This window comes from Ovis canadensis, chromosome 20 (assembly GCF_042477335.2).
Source record: "Ovis canadensis isolate MfBH-ARS-UI-01 breed Bighorn chromosome 20, ARS-UI_OviCan_v2, whole genome shotgun sequence".
NCBI classification, from domain to species: Eukaryota; Metazoa; Chordata; class Mammalia; order Artiodactyla; family Bovidae; genus Ovis; species Ovis canadensis.
In genome coordinates this window covers 45,428,099-45,447,175 of record NC_091264.1, presented here as the reverse complement: position 1 = coordinate 45,447,175, position 19,077 = coordinate 45,428,099, and the positions used below count along the sequence as shown (strand labels likewise).

At 40.8% G+C, this 19,077-nt stretch overlaps 4 non-coding genes across 4 annotated transcripts; 3 read left to right on the top strand and 1 right to left on the bottom strand.

Annotated features, from left to right (window-relative positions):
* The first annotated feature begins 3,226 nt into the window (after window positions 1-3,226).
* Window positions 3,227-3,298, top strand: TRNAQ-CUG (transfer RNA glutamine (anticodon CUG)). Its single transcript has one exon. It is a non-coding gene; the product is annotated as a tRNA-Gln (tRNA).
* A 4,493-nt stretch (window positions 3,299-7,791) lies between these two features.
* On the top strand, window positions 7,792-7,873 carry TRNAS-AGA (transfer RNA serine (anticodon AGA)). The gene has a single exon. It is a non-coding gene; the product is annotated as a tRNA-Ser (tRNA).
* A 4,423-nt stretch (window positions 7,874-12,296) lies between these two features.
* TRNAS-AGA (transfer RNA serine (anticodon AGA)) lies at window positions 12,297-12,378 on the top strand. The gene has a single exon. It is a non-coding gene; the product is annotated as a tRNA-Ser (tRNA).
* A 5,347-nt stretch (window positions 12,379-17,725) lies between these two features.
* Window positions 17,726-17,807, bottom strand: TRNAS-AGA (transfer RNA serine (anticodon AGA)). The gene has a single exon. It is a non-coding gene; the product is annotated as a tRNA-Ser (tRNA).
* Between the last annotated feature and the right edge of the window lie 1,270 nt (window positions 17,808-19,077).

Below are 19,077 nucleotides of genomic sequence, written 5' to 3'. Positions count from 1 at the left end.
CACAATAAACTGTCGAAAATTCTGAAAGAGGTGGGAATACCAGACCACCTGACCTGTCTCTTGAGAAATCTGTATGCAGGTCAGGAAGCAACAGTTAGAACTGGACATGGAACAACAGACTGGTTCCAAACAGGAAAAGGAGCACGTCAAGGCTGTGTACTATCACCCTGCTTATTTAACTTCTATCCAGAGTACATCATGAGAAACGCTGGACTGGAAGAAACACAAGCTGGAATCAAGATTGCCAGGAGAAATATCAATCACCTCAGATATGCAGATGACACCACCCTTATGGCAGAAAGTGAAGAGGAACTAAAAAGCCTCTTGATGAAAGTGAAAGAGGAGAGTGAAAAAGTTGGTTTAAAGCTCAACATTCAGAAAACGAAGATCATGGCATCTGGTCCCATCACTTCATTGGAAATAGATGGGGAAACAGGGGAAATAGTGGCTGACTTTATTTTTCTGGGCTCCAAAATCACTGCAGATGGTGATTGCAGCCATGAAATTAAAAGACGCTTACTCCTTGGAAGAAAAGTTATGACCAACCTAGACAGTATATTCAAAAGCAGAGACATTACTTTGCTGACTAAGGTCCGTCTAGTCAAGGCTATGGTTTTTCCTGTGGTCATGTATGGATGTGAGAGTTGGACTGTGAAGAAGGCTGAGCACCGAAGAATTGATGCGTTTGAACTGTGGTGTTGGAGAAGACTCTTGAGAGTCCCTTGGACTGCAAGGAGATCCAACCAGTCCATTCTGAAGGAGATCAACCCTGGGATTTCTTTGGAAGGAATGATGCTAAAGCTGAAGCTCCTGTACTTTGGATACCTCATGTGAAGAGTTGACTCATTGGAAAAGACTCTGATGCTGGGAGAGATTGGGGGCAGGGGGAGAAGGGGACAACCCAGGATGAGATGGCTGGATGGCATCATGGACTCGATGGACGTGAGTCTGGGTGAACTCCGGGAGATGGTGATGGACAGGGAGGCCTGGCGTGCTGCGATTCACGGGGTTGCAAAGAGTCGGACACAACTGAGCGACTGAACTGAACTGAAGGGTCCACCAGAATTCTGAGGAAAGATATGTACCAAAGCAAATAAATAGAAGAAAGAACCTGATGGAACTAGAAACTAGAAAATAACAGAAGGGAAAAAAAAAACTATTATTAATTTTCTCAGAGAAGCAAGAGAACACTTTGCACCTATGGGACAATAATAAGATGCTGTTATTTTTGAAAAAGCATCAAGAGATCAAGAATTCTTGAAATTTTTAAGAACTGTGATGATAGGAAAAAGTTTGATGGAAGAGTTGGAAGATAAAGTTGGAAAATTTTCTCATAAAGAGGAAGAGAAAAGAAAGATGGGAAATAGGAAAATGGTAGCTAAATTAAAAGCTCATTCTAGAAAGTCCAACTATGTCTGATTGAAAGCGTTTCAGGACAAGACAACAAAGAAAATAAAGGGTGACAATTACTTATAAATGCCCCCCCAAATTCACCAGACCTAAGATTTCCACATATTGCTCAACACAGTGAACGAAAAAGACCAAGAATCTACCCAAGTGTCCACATTATTTAAGAATGGCATTTAACTCCTTCACCACAGCAATATCTAGAAGACAAAGGAGTCATGCTCACCAAGCTCTAAAATAGAGTGATTTCCACTCTGGAAATCTCTACCTGACTAAACCAAATCATTTGTGAAGTTAGTAAATGTCTTTTCAGAAATGCATTATAGTTGGTGGTGGGAAGGGATAACCAGGAAACAGAGACCTCATGAGAACTTAAATCTAGGTGTCTCTAATGGGAAATCAGAACCCAGGGGGTGGAATCACCTTCTGGCAGCAGGCATGTCTGGCAGGATCTGGAGATATGGAAGAGAGACAACTGTTACTGCCATGAGATGTTACATAAGGCAGAGGAGGCAGTTACAGTGCGGCCTCTTCAACTTGGAAGTATTTCTTCTGTATTTCAGACATCTTTATGCAACTCAAACCGCCTTAGCTGAATGCCCATACTTCTCCTGGGCTTTTGTTGGGAAGGTTCAAATCCGCATAGCTACAATTATTTACTTTTAGTAAAGACTTTTGTTTTAGTAAATATGTCTTTAGTAAAGAGGTTTCTCCTCAACCCTTTGGGTTGACAGTCTGGATTCTTCCATCTCCTGCTGTTGCCTTCCTCTATGGCAATAAACAGTCCTGTCACGTCTCCTGCTTGACATCAGGAAAACTTCACTGCCCATGAAAGAGGTAGGTCACAGCTTTGGAACTGTGGACCTCAAAAAGATCAAACCAGTAAATCCTGAAGGAAATCAACACTAACGATTCATTGGAAGGACTGATGCTGAAGCTGAAACTCCAATACTTTGGCTACATGATGCAAAGAGCTAACTCATTGGAAAAGACCCTGAGGCTGGGAAAGACTGAGGGCAAGAGGAGAAGGGGGCGACAAAGGGTGAGGTGGTTGGATGGCATCACCGACTCAATGGACATGAGTTTGAGCGAACTTCGGGACAGGGTACTTTAGTGAAGGACAGGGAAGCCTGGTGTGCTGCAGTCCATAGGGTCGCAGTTGGACACTGAGCGACTGAACAATAGCTTTCTCAGTGAGAACCAAGTTAAAAAACCCTGTTTTGAAAACATTCAAAGTGCTTTACCCTTGGTCTCCACGAGGTGGAAGCGTTCCGAGAAACAGAAGTCATCTCTTGGCATCCCACCCTCTCCGCTCCCCTGTCCGCCCTGCCACAGCGCCAGAACTGGTTGGCACATCAAGTCATTCGCAATTATGTATCACGAAATTCAACTTCCAAGAACGTCCCTTACGTTCGAAGTCAAGAACTCGGCACAAACACTCGGGATGCAGAGAGCCCCGCCGTTCCTCCGACAACGCAAGCAGGGCGCGCGGCTCTGCAAACACCGTATCGGAGCGCCGGTCACTGCATTTGGGCAGCCCGGCTGACTGTGGTCGCGTGGAGAGCCGCCCCGCGAGCTGCAGAAAAGGCAGAGAGGAGCGCGAGAAAGCACGGACCTACCACTTCTATCCAGAGAAACTGATTTGCTCTTAAGAGTTTTGCACTAGGAGCTCTGGTGCGCGCAAGAAAAGGGGTGTGTGCTGTGTAGGCAGATAAGAAAACAAGGATGAGGATGCAAATTTCGGCTTTTCAGAGGATGTTATGGCAGAACTGAAACTATATGATATCAGGAAGGAGTGCTATCAGTTTCCCAGGCGTGGGGTTCCATGGTGTAATGGTTAGCACTCTGGACTCTGAATCCAGCGATCCGAGTTCAAATCTCGGTGGAACCTAGATGCTTTTACTTTCTATTTACTTATCTTTCCAGTTTTCCTTTTAGGGAGGGTTGGCAGGGAATCTGCATTTCACATTTTGCCTTTTCTTTATAAACTTTCGTACATCATTTTGGAGTTTTTCTACCTTGTGAAAGTTTAAAATAGCCATTTTAAAGTATACATTCTGTTTTAAATTGTCTTGATACCAAATAGGAAGAATTTTAAAGTACAACTTTAAATACTCAAAGCCAAAAGTAAAACGTTTTTTAATTTGTTTTTAAAATATTATAGAAGTAAAGAATTAAGATGCAATCACATCCTTGTTATTCCTCATCATATTCTAATGAAAATGTTATAAATCCTTGGTGGGAATGTATATGATGTTCTTTCTACTGCTATTAGCAAAAGAATGCTCTCATTATATTAATTTTATATTAATTAATTGAATTTTACTAATTATTAATATTACATAAAATACACACAAATTACTGTTTTCCCACATTATTAATTGCTGCTGCTGCTGCTGCTAAGTCGCTTCAGTCGTGTCCAACTCTGTGTGACCCCATAGACGGCAGCCCACCAGGCTCCCCTGTCCCTGGGATTCTCCAGGCAAGAATACTAGAGTGGGTTGCCATTTCCTTCTCCAATGCATGAAAGTGAAAAGTCAAAGTGAAGTCGCTCAGTCATGTCTGACTCTTAGCGACCCAATGGACTGCAGCCTACCAGGCTCCTCCATCGATGGGATTTTCCAGGCAAGAGTACCGGAGTGGGGTGCCATTGTCTAAGCCCTTGAAATGGTGAAAATCCACCCACACTTTGATTTATAGTGTTTCAACATATAAAGCATATTAAGGAGATTTTTCACTCTATGTTGCTGCTGCTGCTGCTGCTAAGTCACTTCAGTCGTGTCCAACTCTGTGTGACCCCATAGACAGCAGCCCACCAGTCTCTGCCATCCCTGGGATTCTCCAGGCAAGAACACTGGAGTGGGTTGCCATTTCCTTCTCCAAACAGCTGAAATTCTTATTCTCATTTTATTACCTATTTTTTGTTCTTAGCTGAATTTTCAGTTACCAATAGATGTTAGTGATCAATCTGGAAAAGCAAATTGCTAAAATAAAGGGGGAAAAGCTACCTAACCATACCTTTTCTTTCTTATGTTCTTATGCTTGCTGATACTTCAGCCTAACAGATAAACTGCTTTTATGAAGATACCAACTGCCTGATTGTAATTTGAAATCTTAACTCCTTAGAAGTTTAGGGAAAGGCCATATTTTCATGTCTATCAAAGATACAGTTTATGCAAAGTCTTGCATGAACGCCATTATCAGAGACTGCTTCCTGGTCGATGTATATCCCTGGGGCTTCAAAACCCTTCATTGTAGGTACACATTTTCTCACCTTCCCTGAGTTCATTTACTTATAAAGCCATGAAAAATTGATAGGTACAAAGGACCTCAGTTGGCACTGATTCCTATACTAAGGATGTCCGCAATACTATTTTTAAATCTAGGACTCCATAATAAAAACATTTACTAATTCAATTCCAATACTTGATTTCAAATAATGGAGAAACAACCTAACAATGTCAACAACCGCTATAGGCAGTGGAGTCCTCAGGGAGCCACCTCCCACTTCTGTTGGCACAGTGGAACCAGCATGGTAGGATGGGAAATGGAGACGCTCTGGAACTGGATTCTTAACTCTGTGAATGTCTAACTGTGTAATTTTCAAGATGTAAAACTACTCTGTACCTCAATCTCTTTACTTTATGTAAAAGAAGGTAAGGCCTTCTTTGCTATGTTTTACGATGGTAAATACCTTGCTTAAGGAAGACACTCCATAAACACTAGGGCTCTCTTTTCCCTCTTTTTCTTTTCTCTCTTTCTCTCTCTCTTCCTCCTGCCCCCTTCTCCTCCTCCTTATTCTTCAGAAAGAAGGGTACCTGAGAATGGAAAAGGGACATTTTGGTGTATTTGGATCAATTCAAGTACCATGGTCAGTGATGCTTCCTTCTTAAAAATATTCTTGCCAGCAGAAGCAGCCTACCCTCTATTCCAAAACACTAGCCTATCTTTGGAGAAGGAAACAGCACCCCACTCCAGTACTCTTGCCTGGAAAATCCCATGGACGGAGGAGCCTGGTAGGCTACAGTCCATGGGATCGCTAAGAGTTGGACATGACTGAGGGACTTCACTTTCACTTTTATGCATTGGACAAGGAAATGGCAACCCACTCCAGTGTTCTTGTCTGGTGAATCCTAGGGATGGGGGAGCCTGGTGGGCTGCCATCTATGGGGTCACACAGAGTCGGGCATGACTGAAGCGACTTAGCAGCAGCAGCAGCACCCTATCCTTGCTCAAAAACCAGGTAAAAAATCTCAACTGAAGTAGTTACCTTGCTTGAGGATATTGATTTTTTTCAAGACCTACCCCTACCACCTTGCACTGCCTATAGGACTCAGGGAATCACTATATATTTTTATTTTACATACTGAAAGAATTGTAATACAATGCTAATTCATATCAAAATCAGAGTAGTGTGTGGGGGAGTGATAAACCAGGAAAAAAGAAACACAATGTAGAATTTATTAAATGTAGAATGTAGAATTTATCAAATTTATCAATATGGGTACACTTAATGGAGATTCTGAAGTTAGTGTGTTAGCTAGAACAGCTGGGAATTATAACAATGTGCATGATAAGTTGACTGTAACCTAAAATCAGTAGAAATACAGTAAATGAAGAAGCCAAGATGTCTTTGGTATGAGGTAGAGAAAGATATCGATATCTTAGATTGTTTTAAAACACATGGGAACTTGCATTGGATTTATCACATGTGACACCCACTCATCTTCCCTCTTAGCTCCCTGGAAGGCTCCCTTTCAAAACCCCCTAAGAAACAGATTGGTAAAGAGAGAGCTAGGGTCCTTGGGAAGTTCTCTAGAACCTGTCCTTTGTAGAAAGGTTTGATGGTAGTGGATACATCCCTAATTTTTTTAAAATTATTTACCTTTTTGATCCCCTTCCTCCATTTCTCCCACTTGCCCTAGCCTACCTTTACCTTTGGTAACCACTCATCTGTTCTCTGTATCTATAAACTTGTTATTTTTTCTTTTTTTAGATTCCACATATAAAAGGTATTTGTCTTTCCTGTCTGGCTTATTTCACTTAGCATCATTCCCTCAAGATCCATCCATGTTGCAATAGATGGCAAGATTTTATTCTTTTTTATGGCTGAATAATATTTCATTGCGTATATACTATAACCTCTTTATTCCTTCATCCTTCGATGGACAGAGGTTTTCATACCTTGGCTGTTGTAAACAGTACTGCAATGAACATGGGAGTTCATATATACTTTTCAAATTAATGATTTCATTTTCTTCAGATAAATATCCAGAAGTGAAATTGCTGGATCATATGATAGTTCTATTTTTAATTTTTTGAGCAATCTCCATACATTTTCCATAGTGGCTGCACCAACTTATCTTCCCACCAACAGTGCACAGAGGTCCCCATCCTTGCCAATATTTGTTATTTCTTGTTTTCTGAATAATAGGCATTATAACAGATGTGAGATGATATCTCATTGTAGTTTTGATTTGCATTCATCTGATGATTAATGATGTTGAGCATCTTTTCATGTACCTTTTGGCCATATATATGTCTTTGGAAGACAGATTTATTCAGATCTATCCATTTTTAAATCAGATGGCTTCCTTGCCTTTCACTTGTATGAGTTCTTTCTATATTTTGGATATTAAACCCTTATCAGATATATGATTTGCAAATATTTCCTCCCATTCCAATGGTTTTATGGTTTTAAACCTTACTTTCAAGTCTGTAAGTCATTTTAAGCTCCTAGACATAGGTCTGGGTTATGATTTTTTTTGGATTTGGCACCAAATAAAAGTAAAACAACAAAAGCAAAAACAAACAAGTGGAACTATATCAAATTAAAAAGCTTCTGCACAGCAAAGGAAGCAATAAAAAAGCAAACAACAAAACATTAGTCTCCTCTCTTCAGACCATCAGAATAAGGAATCCTTGCAGTTTGAGGAGGAAGTGTTACCTGCCAATTTGACACAGTAGCCTATGTGTCTAAATGATGCCAAAGAGCAAGAAACTGCTTAATACAAATACAGTTTCTGATAGAAAATGTGACATTCTGAAGAGAATTGAAGTTCTCTATAGTTGCTGCTGCTGCTAAGTCGCTTCAGTCGTGTCCGACTCTGTGCGACCCCATAGACGGCAGCCCACCAGGCTCCGCGGTCCCTGGGATTTTCCAGGCAAGAACACTAGGGTGGGTTGCCATTTCCTTCTCCAATGCATGAAAGTGAAAAGTGAAAATGAAGTCGCTCAGTCGCGTCCGACTCTTAGCGACCCCATGGACTGTAGCCCACCAAGCTCCTCTGTCCATGGGATTTCCCAGGCAAGAGTACTGGAGTGGGGTGCCATTTCCTTCTCCTCTCTATAGCTACTTAGACCAATGAACTTACTACTGTCTAAGTAGTCGTGGCCGAGTGGTTAAGGCGATGGACTAGAAATCCATTGGGGTCTCCCCGCGCAGGTTCGAATCCTGCCGACTACGACATTGCTCTCTATTGAGACATAGCCAGTTGGGGAAGAATGCTGTTACCATGGAGAGAAGCTGGATTGTTCTCCAACCTGGCTCTTTATGTTGCCGGTGAAAGGCTCCCCGCCGCTGGGCCGCTGGAAGCACACGGATTATACCCCCAGTAGGGGGTCTGATTTATTATTAATTTTAAGTAATTCGACCACAGCCCTAATGGTGCTTTCTTTCCCCACTGGAAGAGCCCAGGCTTTGATGGTACCTTCCTCTTTCCTCCAATCAAAATCCTGCTTAGAAGGCAGCCTTTCCTAAAGAAAAAACTTGGCAGAAACCTTTCCCCTTTATCAGGACTCTTCTCCAGTCATGTATGTCCTCGTTCATGTACAAAAGGAAACTCCACGAAATCTTGGCTCACGTATAAGTGAAAGCCAGAACTTACAGCTATGGTCATGAATCCAAACTGGGTTTTAATAGGCAAGCCACTACATAGCTGAAGAAATTATTTAAGCCATTGTTTTGGAAGGCAAACCAAAAAAGTCGACAACATTATGCCAGATAACTTGTCCTGGGGTCCAGGACGCTGGTAAAGACACAGGAGCTAAAAGTGAGATGAGGTTTTGACTCATTCTGGGCACAGAGTTCAGATGCAAAATCCCACTTGGTCATTAACATGTGTGAGTTAATGTATTGAAGTGTTAAAGCAATGTCAATCACACTTGAATGCCTTTCTAGGAATTCCTAAGAAAATTAGATTATCTCACTAGGCAGTTTAATGGGACTGATCCTCACCTCTCTTGTGGAGATCTGCATAGTTGTCATACTTTAGTGCATTTCCAGAATGCATCTAATAATTTTCTTAAACCCAGTGCATTCCATATTCATTGATTAAATGCCAGATACTTTCCTCTTTCATGCATGTATTCAGAGGAATGAAGTACAGTAAAAAAAAAACATCGAGTTGCAACCTCAGGAAGGTCAGTGATGTTGAGTTGTGGTAAGTCTTCTTTGCTGAGCAGGGCCTGCTTGATGAAAACAACTTGGTTTTGGCTATCAAGACCCGGATTTCCAGAGGATGAACTTGATATTTCTTTGCAAAACGCATCATTTCTCTTCTCTCCATCTCTTACATTCAGCATACAGGTTGCTTTGACTCTCAAAAACTAAATAGAATTCTAGAATGTCAAAGTCATGAAACGTTAAGGCCCTTCTGTGGAAACAATTCCTAACTTTAGAGTTGTAGAAAGTGACCCACATGACATCGACGTACAGAATTTAAAAATAAAAATTTGTTCAAAAAGATATCTTAGAGAGAATGTTGATAGTATAAGCAGAAGTTCTTCTCTTTCCAGATATTGCTTTCTGGAGGAATCCCATGGAAAATGAAGCTCCAGTTCTGGGGGCTGGAATAGAGATCCTGAGCCAGGGCTGACCATTACACAGAATCTTGCTTTGTGGACTATCAGCCTGTAATCTGGTTTCTGAATGCTGCTGTTAGGATTCTAGAACTTCTCTCATAACATTTTTTTATTTTTTTCTTTTTTGGCTACACCCGGCAGCATATGGGATTTTAGTTCTCCAACCAGGGATGGAACCCAAGCCTCCTGCATTGGGAGCATGGAGTCTTAACCACTGGACCACCAGGGAAATCCCTTTCTCTTTAGCTTTAAATCACTGAAATTTCTTATAAATAAGGAAAATAAAACCAAAAATAAAACTGGTGAACAGCATAAGAAAAACAAGAATTATAGCAATTGCAACAGAGAATGTAAATTAGGAAGTACATTTCCAATTGAAATAAATCTGAGCCACTGATTTAATTTAAAATTTTCTAGTAGCCATATTAAAAAGTAAAAAGAGAAGGCATAATTCTTTTAGTAATATGTTTTATTTTAACCCAACATATTCAAAATATCATTTCAATATGTAAGAAATTTGAAAAGTCAACAGTGTGATAGTTTACTTTGTTTTTTTATACAAAACCTTCAAAGTCTGCTGTGTATCTTTCACTTAGAGCTCAAGTAGGACCAAATGCTCAATAGTTACATGTCACAAATGGCTAAAGTATTGGACATCACAGATTTAGAGTGTGAAGAGAACATACGACTGAGTTGATAGACGATTGAAACCAAGGGAGAGTCTACACTGAAAGCAATAGGCTATGGTCCAACATAGAACTATTCTTGGTATGCACTTCTTGGAGCTTTTGAAGCTAGTGAGGCTGTTAGTAAACTTGCTGTTTCAGGGCATTCTTTCCTAACCTACTCAGGAGTGTCGATGAAACCCCAGTGCGTCCTGCTGCCAGCTCCTCTTCCAGGATGGTAGGGGGACAGCTCTTACCCAGCATCATAAATAGGTCCTGTTTCAGTATCAGGAGCATGGGTCAAACCTCCAAAGTTTCTATTTCTAGGAAGGCAGAGGCCGGAAAGTCCATAAGTCTCATTCACCATGTCTTTTTACATTTGTTTCAGTTATGGGAATCATTCATCTCTGATTTGGCTGACTTGCTGTCCTTAAAGTCAACGTGCAGCTTTAAAGTCAAGATAGAGTTCCTCAAATGTAAAACTGATTATTAGCTTATCCAGTGTTGTCACTCCTAGGTTCTCTACCTCCTGAAATCCCGTGCATCCTTAAAGATTGCCTGTCTATGTCTCCTCCTTTGAAAAGCCCTCAAGTTCCATCCTTCATTCCCCTTCTTCAGTGCCCCTTATAGTGTCTTTGCCATAACATTGTTTAAGAAAATGCAATGGTAATATTAGTGCTTCCATATATCTTTGTTTATATGTCTCATATGAAACTACTTCTGTATTCATCATTCTGCCTGCTAGCATATGTGTTTTTGAAGAAATGAACTGGTTAAGTCATCACTTTAGATTACGTAAGCTAATGTAGTAGAAACTAACCCCATTTATGAATCTAACTGCTGTGTGTCCTTTAAATAGTACATTCCTTTAGTGCATCCTTTCATCTCTTTTCTTTCCTTGGCATCATTTAAAAGTCTCAAAAAAGTCGTTGGTCGATTAATCCATTATTTTCCTTAAATATTTTATGAATTTTTGGTATTTCTTTTGCTATATCTGTTAGTCTTTCAGAAGCAACAGAACATCCTAAATTAAATGCTACTATGAGACATCTATGACTTTGAAATGAAAAGTTGCAACAGCAGTAAATGGAAAAACAGAATTCAGAATAGTCATTAAGAATTAAGAGAACTAAAGTTGTCTAGCATCTGTTTCCCTTTTGCTTGCTTCCTTTTTCAACAAGAAAGGGAGACTATCACAAATCAAGGGCTTCTTCTCAGTGGAGATCTTAGAGTAAGGATTGAAAGGGAACTGAGATAAAGGTTCTAATAAGCTTTGGTTGAACAAGGTTCCATTCCATTCTGTTGGACCTACATACATATGTTTCATTCTAGTGTCCCAAATGTGTACTGAGAAACCCACACCCATTACCCCTCTGAAAATGGGACGCTCTAAGAACTGGTTTGACTGGGATTATAGCTTCAGGCATGGGTGAACTTTGGCTTCCTAATTTACAAAATTGAGGTTAATGACTCACATAGCCATATTTCAAAGGTGATATTTATTCAGCAACTTTTTGCTTAATTACAGTTTAGTAACAGTTAAAAATGCTTATTTGTTGAAAATAGGTTTTGTAACATAAAGGAGACTCTTCAATGCAGGGGGTTCTTAGTCTTGTGTCTATGTTCTCTAACAGTATTTATGAATCCTTGACATGGTTTCTATAGTTGTTAGCTTTGAGTCAGGGCCAATCTCTCTATGACAGCGTGAACAAGTTTTCTTTTACCATGGGATTTTGAGGCAAAAAAATAATTTGAGTCTCTGTCTTAATAACTGCACGACCATTGAATGAGAACAATTTGTTAACTCTATTTTGTTGTTTTGGGAACACATAAAATGACTATGAAAAGGTAAATGGGCTCCAAAGAAATTCCTTCTAACTGTCTTAATAGATTTGTCTGACATGAACCCAACATCTGTCTTCCCAATGACGAAATCTCACTTACTACTATCCAGGGAAGAAAGTTTTATTGAAAATCACTATCCTCACTGTGTGTGGACTTAAGTTCTAGTGTGTTTGTTTCTTTTAATGATTGTTATTACATGTAATTCTGAAGTAAATGTTAAAGTTTGTTCCACTTTGTGGTCTATTTCATGAATCTCCACCAGAGGCTGACAGAGCAGACACTGATCTCACTCCAGTAACCCATCAAATGAGGTCTCTTTCCAGTTGTGCGGATAATGTTTTCCCTGGTAATATGGTGTAACAGCATGATAGTCACTCAAGTGACATCAGAGAATGGTCACATTGACTGCAAATATACTTTCTGATATGTGACTCAATCTTTGTGATATGTGATTTAATTTTATGAAAGCTAAACTTCAGCATGGCTATTTATTCTCATAGCATGTTTTCTTGTTGTGTAGTCGTGGCCGAGTGGTTAAGGCGATGGACTAGAAATCCATTGGGGTCTCCCCGCGCAGGTTCAAATCCTGCCGACTACGTGGTAGTTATTTGTGGAATAATTCCTTCTTAATACTATGCTTTTTGACAAATTCCGGAGTTGCAAGTCCAAACACAAACAGGAACTCTAACCAAGATGCAGGCAGTTACTACCCTTTCCAGCTTGTAATCCTGCAATTAACTCACCTTGCTGGAAAAAAACAAGTCATAATTATTGCATTTTTCCAATAGGTTTGACCTGAATCCTAATATATTTTCTTTTCCCCTGAGAAGAGTCCTAACTTCAGAGATACCTTGGTGTTTCCTGCTTTCAAAATCCTACTTGCTTCTCCATGAAAATTTTACATTTTCAGGGATTTCTTTTCTCTTATGTAACTATAACCTGTATATCTCTAACATACATATTTTTATTTGTCTAAGGGAAATCGATCAATAACCCCATGCTTGCTTCACACAACTCCAGCATGTTTATGGGTTAAAAAGCTAGAAGTAAATGCTATCTAAAGAAAGCAAAATTCTTGACTGGAAAACTATCTCTACCAAAAGGCAGTGATCAACTGATACGAAGTTTATTTTCTTTGCCTATTAAGAATTTTAATATTTATAATAATTAAATATAATAATCATGATATGAAGTTTAAATAATATTGAGATTATATGGAATGAATAAAATCTATCTTCTATCCATGCTCTAGCTGTTCACTTTCTCTCCACAGTGAAATAAATTTTTGCATAACCTTCCAGAGTATATATTATTATTTTTAATGTATAGTATTCAATTCACTCTTTATTTTAAGCAAATTTTAGCAAACTAATGTTTAGTAATTGTCTTAGTTATTTCCTTCCATTAAAAATATATTCTGACCTCTACAAATTATACCCAATTGATTTTTTGACAGTAGTACAAAAAATAAAAAATTCACTGAAAGAGAGAGAGATAGCCTTTTCAACAAATGGTGCAGGAGCAATTGGACATTCATAGGCAAAAACAAAAACCTTTTTTTGATGTTGATCTAGACCTCATTCCATATATAAAATTAGAATAAATCACAAACTAAGATGTAAAACTATAAAATTTTCAGAGAATAACATAGGAGATCTTCAGAATCTTCATCCTTTAGACTTGATACCAAAGCCCAATCCTTAAAAGGAAAAAAGTGGACCTCATCAAAATTTAAAACTTTTACTCCACAAAAAGACACCATGGGCTTCCCTGGTGTCTCAGTGGTAAAGAATCTGCCTGCCAACGCAGAAGACATGTGTTCAACCTGTGAGCCAGAAAGATTCCACATGCCGCAGCGCAACTAAGCCTGCACCACTATTGAGCCTGTGCTCCAGAGCCCAGGAGCCTCAAGTACTGAGCCCATATGCCGCAACTATTGAAGTCCAGCACTCTAGAATCCATGCTCTGCAACAAGAGAATCCACCACAATAAGAAGCCTGTGGACCGCAATTGAAGAGTAGCCCATGGCTCACTGCAACTAGAGAAAGCCCGAGCAGAAATGAAGATCCAGTACAGCCAAAAACAAAGTAATAAACAAAATTATTTTTTTTAAGACACTATTAAGGAGTTGAAAAAACAAGCTGCAAATTTGGAGGAAATGTTTGTACACCACATACCTGACAAAAGACAGTATCTTGCAAATGCACAAAAATTCTGGAAACAACAAACTTTTTAAAAACCTCAACAATCCAATTAGAACGTGGACAAAAGACATGAAGAGACATTTCACTAATGAGGATAAACGGATGGCAAATCAGCACGTGATTAGGAACTTGGGCAGAGATTTTGACAGGGCAAAACTCTAACAATGGCAAAGTCCCTAGCCATAAAGCTTTCCTGCATCTGCAGCTTTCAGGTCTGGGCTCAAACCTTTCCATTTCTGAGAAAGTGACTGAAGCACAGGTGCATAGGCCAAGCGAACCTCTTCCAGAAAGAGAAGACTGTATTCTGTGAATGCTGGCAGGAGAATATTGGCAGTGGATACAGACATAGAAGTGATGACTCCTGCCTCCTCACTGAGACATTGTCTTGGGTTGCCAACACTAGGTCTGAAGCTTCTGTGGCAAATAATAAGGAAAAGAGCAGAAACCCCAAGAATCTACTGTAGACAAGGCAAGCGATCTGCAAAATTCAGAAGTGAAGTGAAGTTGCTCAGTCGTGTCTGAGTCTTTGCGACCCCATCGACTGTAGCCAACCAGGCTTCTCCATCCATAGGATTTTCCAGGCAAAAGTACTGGAGTGGGTTGCCATTTCCTCCTCCAGCAAAATTCAGAAGAGAATATATAAAGGATGAAGGACAGTTCAAAGAGGAAACCAGTCAGCACCTTCTGAGGTTTGACTTCTTGCTGCCACAAACCATGCCTGCCTCAGGGAAAGCTTGTCCCATCGTTGGCGGCAAAATCCTCATTGCAGAAAAGGGCCTTGTCCCTACCCTTGGTGGGAGCTTTCGTTTTCAGTTCAGGACCTATTGAGTCCCTGGGGGACTATCTTAATTCCTAAGTTTCTCAGTTTCTGAGCAATGAGACCACATTCAAACAAACTTGCCATAAGACTAGACCTCTGAAAATAGAAGAGCTAGATGACTCCAGGTTGGGGTGTGGAGGGAAGGAGTCTCAGTTGGCTCTGAACCTCTCAAGAAGGGGAATTTGGCAAAATGGAGCCTTATTTCGGAGTCTCCAATAATCAAGAGCAGCAGAGCAAGAGGAATCTGTGTAGCACCCAGGAGGGGGGAGTAACTTAAGCTGAACACGAGATATTGTCCACTTTTGTCTAATAAATCTAAGTACATGCATGGAAGGAGGGAAAGGAGAAAAAAAGGAGAAAGGCAGGACCAAGAGGAAATCCAGAGGAAAGTGCTTTGGGTGAGGGAGAAACTGACTCTTGAAAGGTTTTAAAAGGCTTTGCTGAGTTCTTGTTCTGGAAAGCTGACATTCTAGCCATCACTATTCCCTACCTAGCTATCATAATTCCTGATCCAAAGGGAATGATTGTCACCCTCTTGAAGAAAGAAAGGGTTGAAGATTTGTGAGGACTGCAAACTAGAGATTGTGTGCCATTAATATTTTGAGAATGACACAGACTATAAGGGCCAAAAAGAAAGTGAAAAGCATAGAGAAGACAGATGAAGAAAGAGAATGGTGAAAAGAAGACAGAGAAAGTGACAGTATTAAACTTGGAAGTGTTGGGGAAATGCGAAAGAATCAAGGTTGAAAAATATTCCTTAGCATCTTCCCCTAACATAAGCAGAGTGGTGCAGCGGAAGCGTGCTGGGCCCATAACCCAGAGGTCGATGGGTCAAAACCATCCTCTGCTATGTGTGGTCATCTTTTTCCTCAAGAGTACTTAACCTACTGAAACATTCGCAAAGTAGAAACTGTAGACAAAAGCCACCAGGAAAAAAAAAAAAGCCTCCAGAGATGATCCCACGACCATTCTCATCCTCTGGGCTTCCTGGGACAGGAATATCTTATTTTCTCTGCTCCAGCTGTCTTCAGAAGCCTACAGAATAATGGCAAGCACTACCTACTCTTAACTTGTCTTCCACTTCAGCTGTCTACTCCCTCACTGCTTACTTGACTCTCTTAGAGAGGCTCAAAAAATATATGTTGAATCCAAGAAGCTTTACTTATAACCATGGCCACACTCACTTCTTTGACTGCTGGTCATTCCAGTATTTGAATGGGATGAAGTCAAGATAAACTGTGGAAGAAAAACAGACCTCAAATGATGGGGAATCTCCACCTGTTGGGCAGAAGCAGAGGTGGATTTATATGATTCCACCTTGTCCTAGAGGAAGGAACACAAAGGAGAAAGTGTCCAGTTGAGATATGCTGGGTAACAGCAGAAGGGGAAGAGGAGCAGAGAGAAGAGGGAAAAAGAATGGAAGACAATGAGAAAGGAGATGAGAGTGCTGGTGCACAAAAGGGAAGACATAAGGAGAGAGATGGAGAAGGAAATGGCAACCCACTCCAGTGGGCCTGGGAAAACCCATGGACAAAGGAGCCTGGCGGGCAACAGTCCAGGGGGTCACCAAAGAATTGAATATGGCTTAACAACTAAACAGCAGCAACAACAAATGAGAGAGAAGGAAAGGAGGAGCAGTTGAGTGGAAGCTCAGGAAAGGAAGGAGAAAGTACAGAATTGAGACCACATGGAGTTTGAAGGAGATGGTCCTCACCAAATTGAAACAAAAATAACTTCAAGCTCCGTTTATCTAGTTTCAGGTATGGGACCAGGAGGGAACTTGACACCTGAACCTAGGAGTTCCTGACCTGCTACTACATATGTGAAGGAGATCAAGCAAATACCTCGTGCTTGGGTCCCTTCATCAGCTGTGTGCTCCTTCTTCCTCAAGTGACAACCAGTTTTTCTTGGCAAATTTTATGTAGCTTGGGTCTAGCGCTTTTCTTCTGACTATGTAGAGGTAAAACGCACCCCCATGGTACATGTGCAGCCTTTGATTCCAGGAATAAAGTCCCGGAATCAATCTCGCCCTAAGTACTCAGCCTGACTTTGATCAATGACCCTGCACTTTCATTTATTTGTCATCAATAATGCAGGGATCAACAATGTTCTGCTTAGCTGCCACTGATTCCCCTATGACCAAGGCCTGGAGTAGATTAGAAATTACCAAGACTTGGTGATTTATTTCCATAATTTCCTTCATGGATTATTTTTGATTTCCACTGCACCAGGTATGACCCACCACCTCGATGATCACTGTCCACCAGAGAATATCTGGGGACTCAGTGAGTTAAGAGTAACAAAAAAGTGAAACTGGCAGATCCATCTACAGTCATACCCATCACTGCTTTTGGGCCCCAAGACAAGTCCACCATATGTAAGGTCATCGTCCCTATCTAGTTGAATCACAAAGGAAATGGTTTTACTTAATTTCTTTAGTTGTGTAGTGGTTTGCTTATTAATACCCATTTTGGATTTCCTACTTGGCAACCTTAACTTTAACTTTCACTTCATCCAAGATTTCATGGAGTTTCCTTTGTACGTGAACAAGGATGAAGATGACCCCTGATAAGGATGAGGTTCTTTGAGCAAGGAAACGCTCATTTCAAGTTTTTTCCTTAAGAAAATCTGTCTGCCTTGTAAGCAGGGTTTTCATCACAGGAAAAGGGAAGGCATCACCAAAGCCTTGACTCTCCTAGGGAGAAAAGAAAACACCATTAGGGGTATGGTAGAATTTCTTAAAGCTAATAATAGTAGTAAGACCCCCATGCTGTTTGGGGTGCCATTCGAATGCTTCATGCCTTTCCCCAGCAGCCATAAAGAGCCAGGTTGGAGAACAAGCCTTCTCACTTTAAGACACGGGCATTCTTCCCCAACTGGCTATGCCTCAATAGGATTAGCCTTTCCCTGGGGAAAGGCACCGTAGTCGGCAGGATTCGAACCTGCGCGGGGAAACCCCAATGGATTTCTAGTCCATCGCCTTAACCACTCGGCCACGACTACTTGGCAATTGAGCTATATCTTTACATGAGTAACAGTACAGAATAAAGCTCTTTTCAAAGAAATTTTCTACCAGAAAGTGTATTCGTATTAAGTAAAATTTCTTGCTCTTTGACATCATTTAGTCGAATATCTCGCTACTGTGGCAAACTGGCAAGTAACACTTCCTCCTCAGTCTGGAAGGACCCCTTATTCTGATAGTCTGATAGAAGAAGCCTAAATAGAAGACATTCTGAGAGACCAGCTTCCTGCTGTCAGCTTCTGATGAGGATCGATGAGATACATACACTCATCAGAACCACCTAGAGGGCTTTTTATTAAAGCAGATTGCTGCATCTCCTCACACCTGCCCACCCCACTCCTGCTGCTGCTGCTGCTGCTAAGTCACTTCAGTCGTGTCCGACTCTGTGAGACCCCATAGACGGCAGCCCACCAGGCTCCCCCATCCCTGGGATTCTCCAGGCAAGAACACTGGAGTGGGTTGCCATTTCCTTCTCCAATGCATGAAAGTGAAAAGTGAAAGTGAAGTCTCTCAGTCATGTCCGACTCTTGGCGACCCCATGGACTGCAGCCTACCAGGCTCCTCCATCCATGGGATTTTCCAGGCAAGAGTATTGGAGTGGGGTGCCATTGCCTTCTCCGCCGCCCCACTCCTAGAAAGTTTTTAATTCTGTAGATTTGAATCCAAGCCCAAGAATTTGCATTTCTCACAAGTTCCCAAGTGGTGCACAGTTTGCTGGTTGGGGGCAATACTTTGATTAGACCATTCAAGGACAATAAACTTCAAAATAAATTTACTGTGTTAAAGGTTATAAACCTTTTATGAGCCTAAATGGATGTATATAGCAAGTGCCTTGGTAGCAAGACCAAATAACATTTGCAAGAATATGGTGAGGGGAGTATAATTCTTATTATCCTAAAGAGATGATTTCTTTTAACTCCCAGCAAGGTATATTCCACCTCAATCATGATGGTCATGTTCTTTTCATAGTTGAGATTCTCTCTACTAGTTTATGCCCCAGCGAAACACTTCCATTCCTAGAACTCAGAGATAAAGTCCTTGGTTTTGGAGGGGTTCCCTTGGACTGCAAGATCAAACCAGTCAACCCTAAAGGAAATCAATCTTGAATATTCATTAGAAGGACTGATGCTGAAGCTGAAGCTCCAGTACTGTGGCCACCTGATGCGAAGAGCAGATTCATTAGAAAAGACCGTGATGCTGGGAAAGAGTAAAGGCAGGAGGAGAAGGGGATGACAGAGCATGAGCTGGTTG